Source organism: Siphateles boraxobius, unplaced genomic scaffold (genome assembly GCF_051911475.1).
Source record: "Siphateles boraxobius isolate OS27281-9 unplaced genomic scaffold, OSU_SipBor_1 44, whole genome shotgun sequence".
Classification (NCBI taxonomy): domain Eukaryota; kingdom Metazoa; phylum Chordata; class Actinopteri; order Cypriniformes; family Leuciscidae; genus Siphateles; species Siphateles boraxobius.
This window is the reverse complement of record NW_027509075.1, coordinates 297,501-309,841: the sequence shown is the minus strand read 5'-3', so window position 1 is coordinate 309,841 and position 12,341 is coordinate 297,501. Positions and strand designations below refer to the sequence as shown.

The 12,341-nt window shown below is 49.0% G+C and overlaps 1 protein-coding gene and 1 long non-coding RNA gene across 2 annotated transcripts in view; one reads left to right on the top strand and one right to left on the bottom strand.

Moving 5' to 3' along the window:
• The window catches only part of LOC143708963 (uncharacterized), a 295,722-nt gene that overhangs the window by 157,925 nt on the left and 125,456 nt on the right, over positions 1-12,341 (top strand). The gene's annotated exons all lie outside the window — the stretch shown is intronic.
• The window catches only part of LOC143708965 (double-stranded RNA-specific adenosine deaminase-like), a 71,518-nt gene that overhangs the window by 46,828 nt on the left and 12,349 nt on the right, over positions 1-12,341 (bottom strand). The window lies entirely within an intron of this gene.

Below are 12,341 nucleotides of genomic sequence, written 5' to 3'. Positions count from 1 at the left end.
GAACAGGTTTGATGTGTTCCCGCTGCTAGTCGGCACCACTCTCCGCCACATTTTGCAGCGCGCTGAAACCTGAAGTTTTGAGATCTCAGCCGAAACACCACTGAATTTATACCACTGAATTAGTCTTTCCTCTCTTATCAACTATTTCGTCTGCTTTCTACTCGCTTGTGGAAGCTCGTTAAGTCACATTTGTATTGCGGTCAGGGACGCTCATTCTGCAGCTGAAACTTGCCGCGTTGGAGAATGAGATCAGCCCACTCCTGCTGAGCTGAGCACTGGCTGCGTCCGCGTGTCTGTGGTGAACGTCATCACGAAAGTCGCCAATTGTGTTCTGCTCTTTCTGCCGGCTGCGCGCCTAACGTCAGTCAGTGACAAATGCTGTATATCGAAAATGTGTTTAAAAATCATATCACCGTTATCGGAAAAAAAAAAATATTGCGATATATATTGATATTATTACTTATTCTTCTGCTGTGCGGAACTGAGGAAGAGATGACGGAACAGTTTGATCTTCGGCTGACAAATCAGAGGAAAGGGGCGTTTCATTCCCGCCCACCTGTAGAATTAGAATATTCAAGCTGTTTATTTATTTTTCTACCTCAGAACGAAAAACGAAGAATCAAGCTGAATTCTTGATTTTCTGGGGGAATTTTCTATTTTCAGTATTAAATAAAAAAAAGACTGAACAAATGATACACGGATTATAAGGTATCATATTTATACTTTCAATAAATTAGTCTTTACATAATTTCTGATAACTAATTAGGCTGGCTAACTTTGAAAGTTTTCAATGTCAATATTGCTTGTGATCTTAATATGTATGTATTTGTATTCTTTCTGTTAACACTGATGCATGATCTTCTTTTATAGGCTATGAGGAAAAACTCTACCATGCACACAGAGAATAGAGTTCACTGCTGCTAACTGGGAGAGCAGCTGGACAACTAGAAGAGAGAACAGTAGAACACATATTAATACAGATGACTGTATTATTCTTCTGCAAGAACCAAGACAAGCAAAGACTGATGATGAGCGCTCTGAGCAAACACTGCAGTCAAGACGCATGATTGCACATTGGACTTTACTGAGTTCTTCATGTAATGTTGGGCATTTACTGTACGCAGAACTTCTAATAATTTATGTGGATGCCATTTATAAACCTGTTAGATTTTGATGTTTTAGTTTTGAGATGAATAAAATTGTATGTTTTAACAATGTTATAGCTAAGCATTTTTTGTTTAAGAGAACATTTTGGGAACAAAAATAAAACTTCCCGCTAAAAACTTTATAAGAATGTTAGGGGATGTAATGTTCTAAAAATGTTATGATTAAACCTTAATGATTAAAAAAGAAGGTCATCACAAAACATTTTTAGAGTGTTCTTAGAGAATGTTATGCCGTCTTTTAAGAGAACATTCTGGGAACCAAAATAAAACTACCAGCTGAAAATGTTAGAAGAACATTTGGGAATAATGTTCTAACAATATTAGCATTAAACATATTTAGAATGTTTTTAGAGAATGTTATCCTAGCTTATAGGAGATCATTCTGGGAACCAAAATAAAACTACCTGCTGAAAACATTATTAGAACACTGCATGGTAATGTTCTCAGAACATTTTTAGAACAAAAAAAATTCTAGCTGGGATGTCAAAGCAATAACTAAATCAGCATACTATCACCTGAAAAATATTGCAAGAATTAGATGCTTTGTTTCCAGTCAAGACTTAGAGAAACGTGTGCATGCTTTCATCACCAGCAGAGTGGATTATTGTAATGGACTCCTCACTGGCCTTCCCAAAAACACCATAAGACACTTGCAGCTCATACAGAACGCTGAGCAGAACCAGAACATATGAACACATCACACCATTCCTCAGCTCTTTACACTGGCTGCCAGTTACATATAGGATTGATTTTAAAGTATTATTTCTGGTAAATAAATCACTAAATGGCCTAGGACCTCAATACATTGAGTGATCTGTTGGGTTTATATTCAGTGAGCATATCTGCAGATCATTAGGATCACATCAGCTAGAAACACCAAGGGTTCACTCTAAGCATGGCGAGTCCGCTTTAGCTACTATGCCAGCCGCAGCTGAACCAGCTTCCAGAAGAGATCAGATGTGCTCCTACAGTCACATTCAAATCCAGACTCACAACACTTCTGTTTAGCTGTGCATTTACTGGATGAGCACTGTACCACTGTTCGTCCGTCTGTACTGCATTTTATTTTTTTATTCAAAACGGTTTTAATTATTGTGATTTCTTTTGATTATTTTAATTTCTTCTATGTAAAGCACTTTGAATTACCACTGTGTATGAAATGTGCTATATAAATAGCCTTGCCTTGACTAACTCTAGTCTTTTTCATTAACTAGTCTTTTACTCTAATTATTAGTGTGAACTCATGAACTAACAACTCAAATGTTGGCATCTGTCTGGGCCGTGTGGATTGGCCTTTGCTGAAGGAACCATTATATTTTGGTGCTTTAAAGCACAAATTATTGAAAAAAAATTAGAAACAGATTTTTCTACATATAATTTTTTATTTTTTTTTAGTCCTGCTCCATCTGAAAATTAAATTGAAACAAACACAAGTGAATAATTTGCACAGCAGAAGTTGAATCATATCACAGGATGAACAAACACACACATACAAGCATACAAGAGTCTGCTGAATGAAAGAGCTCATAGAAAAGCTTGATGAAATTAATATTAATAATAATAATAATAATAATAATAACCTTAATCTGGGACTGGGGGCCGGGGACTGGGAGCTGCCGTGGGTCCCGGGGACTGGGAGCTGCCGTGGGTCCCGGGGACTGGGAGCTGCCGTGGGTCCCGGGGACTGGGAGCTGCCGTGGGTCCCGGGGACTGGGAGCTGCCGTGGGTCCCGGGGACTGGGAGCTGCCGTGGGTCCCGGGGACTGGGAGCTGCCGTGGGTCCCGGGGACCGGGAGCTGCCGTGGGTCCCGGGGACTGGGAGCTGCCGTGGGTCCCGGGGACTGGGAGCTGCCGTGGGTCCCGGGGACTGGGAGCTGCCGTGGGTCCCGGGGACTGGGAGCTGCCGTGGGTCCCGGGGACTGGGAGCTGCCGTGGGTCCCGGGGACTGGGAGCTGCCGTGGGTCCCGGGGACTGGGAGCTGCCGTGGGTCCCGGGGACTGGGAGCTGCCGTGGGTCCCGGGGACCGGGAGCTGCCGTGGGTCCCGGGGACCGGGAGCTGCCGTGGGTCCCGGGGACCGGGAGCTGCCGTGGGTCCCGGGGACCGGGAGCTGCCGTGGGTCCCGGGGACCGGGAGCTGCCGTGGGTCCCGGGGACCGGGAGCTGCCGTGGGTCCCGGGGACCGGGAGCTGCCGTGGGTCCCGGGGACCGGGAGCTGCCGTGGGTCCCGGGGACCGGGAGCTGCCGTGGGTCCCGGGGACCGGGAGCTGCCGTGGGTCCCGGGGACCGGGAGCTGCCGTGGGTCCCGGGGACCGGGAGCTGCCGTGGGTCCCGGGGACCGGGAGCTGCCGTGGGTCCCGGGGACCGGGAGCTGCCGTGGGTCCCGGGGACCGGGAGCTGCCGTGGGTCCCGGGGACCGGGAGCTGCCGTGGGCCGGGGACCGGGAGCTGCCGTGGGTCCCGGGGACCGGGAGCTGCCGTGGGCCGGGGACCGGGAGCTGCCGTGGGTCCCGGGGTCCGGGAGCTGCCGTGGGTCCCGGGGTCCGGGAGCTGCCGTGGGTCCCGGGGTCCGGGAGCTGCCGTGGGTCCCGGGGTCCGGGAGCTGCCGTGGGTCCCGGGGTCCGGGAGCTGCCGTGGGTCCCGGGGTCCGGGAGCTGCCGTGGGTCCCGGGGTCCGGGAGCTGCCGTGGGTCCCGGGGTCCGGGAGCTGCCGTGGGTCCCGGGGTCCGGGAGCTGCCGTGGGTCCCGGGGTCCGGGAGCTGCCGTGGGTCCCGGGGTCCGGGAGCTGCCGTGGGTCCCGGGGTCCGGGAGCTGCCGTGGGTCCCGGGGTCCGGGAGCTGCCGTGGGTCCCGGGGTCCCGGGGTCCGGGAGCTGCCGTGGGTCCCGGGGTCCGGGAGCTGCCGTGGGTCCCGGGGTCCGGGAGCTGCCGTGGGTCCCGGGGTCCGGGAGCTGCCGTGGGTCCCGGGGTCCGGGAGCTGCCGGGGGCCGGGGACTGGGAGCTGCAGGGGGCCGGGGACCGGGAGCTGCCGGGGGTCCCGGGGGCCGGGGACCGGGAGCTGCCGTGGGTCCCGGGGGCCGGGGACCGGGAGCTGCCGTGGGTCCCGGGGTCCGGGAGCTGCCGTGGGTCCCGGGGACCGGGAGCTGCCGTGGGTCCCGGGGTCCGGGAGCTGCCGTGGGTCCCGGGGTCCGGGAGCTGCCGTGGGTCCCGGGGTCCGGGAGCTGCCGTGGGTCCCGGGGTCCGGGAGCTGCCGTGGGTCCCGGGGTCCGGGAGCTGCCGTGGGTCCCGGGGTCCGGGAGCTGCCGTGGGTCCCGGGGTCCGGGAGCTGCCGTGGGTCCCGGGGTCCGGGAGCTGCCGGGGGCCGGGGACTGGGAGCTGCCGGGGGCCGGGGGCCGGGAAGTGCTGGAGGACGGCTGTGGACATCATAGATCAGGTGTTAATGGGGAAAGGAATCAAGCTTCAGTGTGAAAAGCTACTGACAGTAGGTTGTGGTTGAGTGAGAGTGACAGAGTGTGTGTGTGTGTGTGTGTGTGTTCTCTGTGCTCTCAGAGAGGTGTGTGTGTGTTCTCTGTGCTCTCAGAGAGAGGTGTGTGTGTGTGTGTGTGTGTGTGTGTGTTCTCTGTGCTCTCAGAGAGAGGTGTGTGTGTGTGTGTGTGTGTGTGTGTTCTCTGTGCTCTCAGAGAGAGGTGTGTGTGTTCTCTGTGCTCTCAGAGAGAGGTGTGTGTGTGTGTGTGTGTGTGTGTGTGTGTTCTCTGTGCTCTCAGAGAGGTGTGTGTGTGTGTGTGTGTGTGTGTGTGTGTGTGTGTGTGTGTGTGTGTGTGTGTGTGTGTGTGTGTTCTCTGTGCTCTCAGAGAGAGGTGTGTGTGTGTGTGTGTGTTCTCTGTGCTCTCAGAGAGAGGTGTGTGTGTGTGTGTGTGTGTTCTCTGTGCTCTCAGAGAGAGGTGTGTGTGTGTGTGTGTGTGTTCTCTGTGCTCTCAGAGAGAGGTGTGTGTGTGTGTGTGTGTGTGTATGTGTGTTCTCTGTGCTCTCAGAGAGAGGTGTGTGTGTGTGTGTGTGTGTGTGTGTGTGTGTGTGTGTGTTCTCTGTGCTCTCAGAGAGAGGTGTGTGTGTGTGTGTGTTCTCTGTGCTCTCAGAGAGAGGTGTGTGTGTATGTGTGTTCTCTGTGCTCTCAGAGAGAGGTGTGTGTGTGTGTGTGTGTGTTCTCTGTGCTCTCAGAGAGAGGTGTGTGTGTGTGTGTGTTCTCTGTGCTCTCAGAGAGAGGTGTGTGTGTGTGTGTTCTCTGTGCTCTCAGAGAGAGGTGTGTGTGTGTGTGTGTTCTCTGTGCTCTCAGAGAGAGGTGTGTGTGTGTGTGTTCTCTGTGCTCTCAGAGAGAGGTGTGTGTGTGTGTTCTCTGTGCTCTCAGAGAGAGGTGTGTGTGTGTGTGTGTGTGTGTGTGTGTGTGTGTGTGTTCTCTGTGCTCTCAGAGAGAGGTGTGTGTGTGTGTGTGTGTGTGTGTTCTCTGTGCTCTCAGAGAGAGGTGTGTGTGTGTGTGTTCTCTGTGCTCTCAGAGAGAGGTGTGTGTGTGTGTGTTCTCTGTGCTCTCAGAGAGAGGTGTGTGTGTGTTCTCTGTGCTCTCAGAGAGAGGTGTGTGTGTGTTCTCTGTGCTCTCAGAGAGAGGTGTGTGTGTGTGTGTGTGTGTGTGTGTGTGTGTGTTCTCTGTGCTCTCAGAGAGAGGTGTGTGTGTGTGTGTTCTCTGTGCTCTCAGAGAGAGGTGTGTGTGTGTGTGTTCTCTGTGCTCTCAGAGAGAGGTGTGTGTGTGTGTGTGTGTTCTCTGTGCTCTCAGAGAGAGGTGTGTGTGTGTGTGTGTGTTCTCTGTGCTCTCAGAGAGAGGTGTGTGTGTGTGTGTGTGTTCTCTGTGCTCTCAGAGAGAGGTGTGTGTGTGTGTGTGTGTTCTCTGTGCTCTCAGAGAGAGGTGTGTGTGTGTGTGTGTGTGTGTTCTCTGTGCTCTCAGAGAGAGGTGTGTGTGTGTGTGTTCTCTGTGCTCTCAGAGAGAGGTGTGTGTGTGTGTGTGTGTTCTCTGTGCTCTCAGAGAGAGGTGTGTGTGTGTGTGTGTGTTCTCTGTGCTCTCAGAGAGAGGTGTGTGTGTGTGTGTTCTCTGTGCTCTCAGAGAGAGGTGTGTGTGTGTGTGTGTTCTCTGTGCTCTCAGGGAGAGGTGTGTGTGTGTGTGTGTGTGTGTTCTCTGTGCTCTCAGAGAGAGGTGTGTGTGTGTGTGTGTGTGTTCTCTGTGCTCTCAGAGAGAGGTGTGTGTGTGTGTGTGTGTGTGTGTGTTCTCTGTGCTCTCAGAGAGGTGTGTGTGTGTGTGTGTGTGTGTGTGTGTGTGTGTGTGTTCTCTGTGCTCTCAGAGAGGTGTGTGTGTGTGTGTGTGTGTGTGTGTGTGTGTTCTCTGTGCTCTCAGAGAGGTGTGTGTGTGTGTGTGTGTGTGTTCTCTGTGCTCTCAGAGAGGTGTGTGTGTGTGTGTGTGTGTGTGTGTGTGTGTGTGTGTGTGTGTGTGTGTGTGTGTGTGTGTGTGTGTGTGTGTGTGTTCTCTGTGCTCTCAGAGAGGTGTGTGTGTGTGTGTGTGTCTGTGTGTGTTCTCTGTGCTCTCAGAGAGAGGTGTGTGTGTGTGTTCTCTGTGCTCTCAGAGAGAGGTGTGTGTGTGTGTGTGTTCTCTGTGCTCTCAGAGAGAGGTGTGTGTATTCTCTGTGCTCTCAGAGAGGTGTGTGTGTGTGTGTGTTCTCTGTGCTCTCAGAGAGAGGTGTGTGTGTGTGTGTGTTCTCTGTGCTCTCAGAGAGAGGTGTGTGTGTGTGTGTGTGTGTGTGTGTTCTCTGTGCTCTCAGAGAGAGGTGTGTGTGTGTGTGTGTGTGTGTGTTCTCTGTGCTCTCAGAGAGAGGTGTGTGTGTGTGTGTGTGTGTGTTCTCTGTGCTCTCAGAGAGAGGTGTGTGTGTGTGTGTGTTCTCTGTGCTCTCAGAGATAGGTGTGTGTGTGTGTGTGTGTGTGTGTGTGTGTGTGTGTGTGTGTGTGTGTGTGTGTGTGTTCTCTGTGCTCTCAGAGAGAGGTGTGTGTGTGTGTGTGTTCTCTGTGCTCTCAGAGATAGGTGTGTGTGTGTGTGTGTGTGTGTGTGTGTTCTCTGTGCTCTCAGAGAGAGGTGTGTGTGTGTGTGTGTGTGTGTGTGTGTGTGTGTGTGTGTGTGTGTGTGTGTTCTCTGTGCTCTCAGAGAGAGGTGTGTGTGTGTGTGTGTGTGTGTGTGTGTGTGTGTGTGTGTGTGTGTTCTCTGTGCTCTCAGAGAGAGGTGTGTGTGTGTGTGTGTTCTCTGTGCTCTCAGAGATAGGTGTGTGTGTGTGTGTGTGTGTGTTCTCTGTGCTCTCAGAGAGAGGTGTGTGTGTGTGTGTGTGTGTGTGTGTGTGTGTGTGTGTGTGTGTGTGTGTGTGTGTGTGTTCTCTGTGCTCTCAGAGAGAGGTGTGTGTGTGTGTGTGTGTGTTCTCTGTGCTCTCAGAGAGAGGTGTGTGTGTGTGTGTGTGTGTGTGTGTTCTCTGTGTCTCAGAGAGAGGTGTGTGTGTGTGTTCTCTGTGCTCTCAGAGAGAGGTGTGTGTGTGTGTGTGTGTGTGTGTGTTCTCAGAGAGAGGTGTGTGTGTGTGTGTGTGTGTGTGTGTGTTCTCAGAGAGAGGTGTGTGTGTGTGTGTGTTCTCAGAGAGAGGTGTGTGTGTGTGTGTGTGTGTGTGTGTGTGTGTGTGTGTGTGTGTGTGTTCTCAGAGAGAGGTGTGTGTGTGTGTGTGTGTGTGTGTGTGTGTGTGTGTGTGTGTGTGTGTGTGTGTGTGTGTGTGTGTTCTCAGAGAGAGGTGTGTGTGTGTGTGTGTGTGTGTGTTCTCTGTGCTCTCAGAGAGAGGTGTGTGTGTGTGTGTGTGTGTGTGTTCTCTGTGCTCTCAGAGAGAGGTGGAGACAGAAGAACACTTCCTGATACACTGTGATCACTATAACAGCATTAGATCGGACTATTTCACTAGATTCCAACAGCTAGAACCAAATTTTATGGCATTACCAAATTCAGAAAAATTAAATCATATTTTGGGAGAAGAATCTAGCTCAATCACAACAGCAGAAAAGTATGTAACAGCCTGCCACAAACAACGAGAGTCAGCAAGTGGACAAAACTAAAGTCAGAATTGTTTTTGTCTTGTTTGAATGTTGGTACAAAATGTATTCATGCATTTTTTTTTTATTATAGAGAGAGTGAGTGATTGTGAGTGAGAGAGAGAGATTCCTCATCAAATATCACACCAAGAAACAGCTATGATAACTCAGTGAACATTAATGGAAAACAAATGTTAAAACTCTGTAAAGGTTTAGGACTCTACATCATTAATGGCAGGACTCGTGGAGATACTTTAGGTAGATTCACTTACTGCTCCAGATTAGGAACCAGTGTGGTTGATTATTCAATAACAGATATTGACCCAAGCTTTATTAATGCCTTCACATTCAGACCTCAGCTCCCGATCTCCGATCACTGCCAAACTGTGCATTATCTGAAACCCTCATGTGATATAACTAAAACTTCTCCACTTGATTCTGAAAAACTGTTTCCTTTGAATTGATCCAAGTTGGATTGATTCCATTTGAGTTTAGGTTTCAAAGAAAATATGAACAGTCCTACTATATTAAAAATGCTGGATGAATTTATGTCCACTGATTTCACTTTAGATATTAATGGAATAAATTTAGCAACAAAAAACTTAAATTACATATTCAAAACATTGATAACTCTATCTAACATTAAACCGCAAAGCAAACATAACACAAATCAACAGAGAATGAGAAAGGATGTGTGGTTCGATGATGAATGTGCAGGTCTCAGAAAAGAACTGAGGAGACTCTCTAACAAAAAGCACAAAGACCCGTCCAGCCAGACATTACGGCTTTCTTATTCAGACTGTCTGCAAAATTATAAAAGACTTTTGTGGAACAAAAAAGAAAAATATTTTAAAGTCAAAATTGATGATTCGGTAGATCAAAACACTTTCTGGAACCTATATAAAAAACTTGAAAAACCCAAATTAGAGATGTCACTCCAGAATGGCACAATTTGGAAATCTCACTTTGAAAATTTGTATCGAAAAATTGCACCAGCGGACCTTAAAAATTAAACAATTAAAAATTATCAAAATCCATTAGATAGCTCTAGCTATCTGGGCATCGACATCAGCGCTTCGGGACGCTTCGGTCTGGCTGTCAAAACACTGAGTGAAAAGGCTCAGAGGGGTTTTTATGCAATAAAATCCCGATGTGGCCACTTAAAGTTACCCATTAAAACCTGGATCAAATTATATAATTCAATAATAAAACCAATTATTTTATATGGATGTGAAATTTGGGGACCAGCACAATAATTAAAAAAATTGGGAGAAAACACCAGTAGAAAAATTACAATTGGAAATTGCCAAAAATATTTTAGGGGTTCATAGGAACACATCCACTGCCGCCTGCAGGGCTGAGCTAGAGTGTGTGTGTGTGTGTGTGTGTGTGCACCTGCAGGGCTGAGCTAGAGTGTGTGTGTGTGTGTGTGTGTGTGTGTGTGTGTGTGTGTGTGTGTGTGTGTGTGTGTGTGTGTGTGTGTGTGTGTGTGTGTGTGTGTGCACCTGCAGGGCTGAGCTAGAGTGAGTGTGTGTGTGTGTGTGCGCGCACGTGTGTGCGGGTGTGTGTGTGCCTGCAGGGCTGAGCTAGAGTGTGTGTGTGTGTGCGCGCGCGTGTGTGCGCGTGTGTGTGTGTCTGCAGGGCTGAGCTAGAGTGTGTGTGTGTGTGTGTGTGTGTGTGTGTGTGCGCCTGCAGGGCTGAGCTAGAGTGTGTGTGTGCGTGTGTGTGTGTGTGCCTGCAGGGCTGAGCTAGAGTGTTTGTGTGTGTGTGTGTGAGTGCGTGTGAGTGCGTGTGTGTGCGTGTGTGTGCGTGTGTGTGCGTGTGTGTGCGTGTGTGTGCGTGTGTGTGCGTGTGTGTGCGTGCCTGCAGGGCTGAGCTAGAGTGTGTGTGTGTGCGCGCCTGCAGGGCTGAGCTAGAGTGTGTGTGTGTGTGTGTGTGTGTGTGTGTGTGTGTGTGTGTGTGTGTGTGTGTGAGTGCGTGTGAGTGCGTGTGTGTGCGTGTGTGTGTGTGCGTGTGTGTGCGTGTGTGCGTGCCTGCAGGGCTGAGCTAGAGTGTGTGTGCGTGTGCCTGCAGGGCTGAGCTAGAGTGTGTGTGTGTGTGTGTGTGTGTGTGTGTGTGTGTGTGTGTGTGCGTGCGTGTGTGTGTGCCTGCAGGGCTGAGCTAGAGTGTGTGTGTGCGCGTGTGTGCGTGTGTGTGCCTGCAGGGCTGAGCTAGAGTGTGTGTGTGTGCGCGTGTGTGTGTCTGCAGGGCTGAGCTAGAGTGTGTGTGTGTGTGTGTGTGTGTGTGTGCGCGCGTGTGTGCGCGTGTGTGTGTGCCTGCAGGGCTGAGCTAGAGTGTGTGTGTGCCTGCAGGGCTGAGCTAGAGTGTGTGTGTGTGTGTGTGTGTGTGCCTGCAGGGCTGAGCTAGAGTGTGTGTGTGTGTGTGTGTGTGTGTCTGCAGGGCTGAGCTAGGCTTGTACCCGCTGAACATGGAGATCCAGAAGAGATGTGTTCAGTTCTGGCATCACCTCCAAAAGTCTGATCCAGAGTCAGTCCAATATAAAGCCCTCCTCGCCAATGAAACCACAGCAGAACCTCCTCCTCTACACACACTCGCTCTTCAACTCCTCCATCAGACTACACCCCCCGCTGACCACAGCTACAGCCCCAAAACTATTGTTAAAGAAATACACACACATCTAAAAGACACCCATGATGAGTCACTAAAAGCACATTTTGACCTCCAAAATAAACTCCAATGTTACTCGACCCTCAATAGAACCACTAAATTGGCCAGTTATCTATTTATTAAACATTTTAAAGAAAGACAAATCCTCTCCAAATACAGATTAAGTGACCATGACCTAGAGATAGAGAGAGGAAGACAGACAAGAGAGAGAGCAGAGGATCTGAAGACACTGTGATCTACAGCACATAGAGGATGAGGAACACTTTCTGCTCTTCTGTCCCAAATATACCGATATAAGAGAAACTTTTCTGCCCAGATTTGAAGCCTTGATCCCATCATTCTTTGAACTGTGTGACACTGAAATGTCCTTCTTACTTGGAGAAGATGACATTTACAATGTTACATATTTTATTTGTTTGTTTGTTTTATTATTTATATATATATATATGTTGATGCGTTGGCAACATTGTAAAGTAAATAAAGTAAGTAAAGTAAAAGTTTATTTATATAGCACCTTTCACAGGTAAAGACCACAAAGTGCTTTACAACAAAAACAATTATATCATAAAATACACACACTAAAAGCATAGACAGTATATGATCATATCAACCCACAAGCAGCTAATTAAAAGCCTGAACAAATAGATGAGTCTTGAGTCTGCATTTGAAGGCATCAACAGAGTCAAGAGAGCGCATAGACGGTGGGAGATCATTCCACAACCTAGAGGCAACAGCCTGAAAAGATCGGTCACCTCTAGTACGATAGCGAGTGCGTGGAACAGTCAACAGGTTCAGATCCACAGACCTCAGAGCACGCACAGGGGTATAACGCTGAATCAGGTCACTAATATAGGAGGGTGCCTGACCATGCAAAGCTCTAAAAACTAAAACCAAAATCTTAAAATTTATCCTATAAGACACTGGTAGCCAGTGAAGTTCTTTAAGGATAGGGGAAATGGATAGGGGAAAACCATATTTCTAAGTTTAGAGATTTTCCTTAATTGAAAAAAGCAGTTTCTCGTCAGCTGCTTGCAGTGCTGCACTAATGACATATCTTTGTCCAGGATAACTCCCAAGTTTCTAAGACTAGGCTTAGCAGACTGGCCCAGATCACCCAGGTATTGTTTAATCCCAGGGATTACATCCTCCGGGGCAATGATCAGTGTTTCTGTTTTTTCTGCATTTAGCTGCAGGAAGTTATAACTTAGCCATTTTTTAATTTCAACCAGACAAAGTAGCAAGGAGTTTAACTTACAGATCTCTGACGGCTTAAAGCAGCAATAAAGTTGGATATCATCAGCAAATAAGTGAAAAGAAACATCACTGAACCTTTGTATGATCTTTCCCAGAGGGATCAAATACAACAAAAA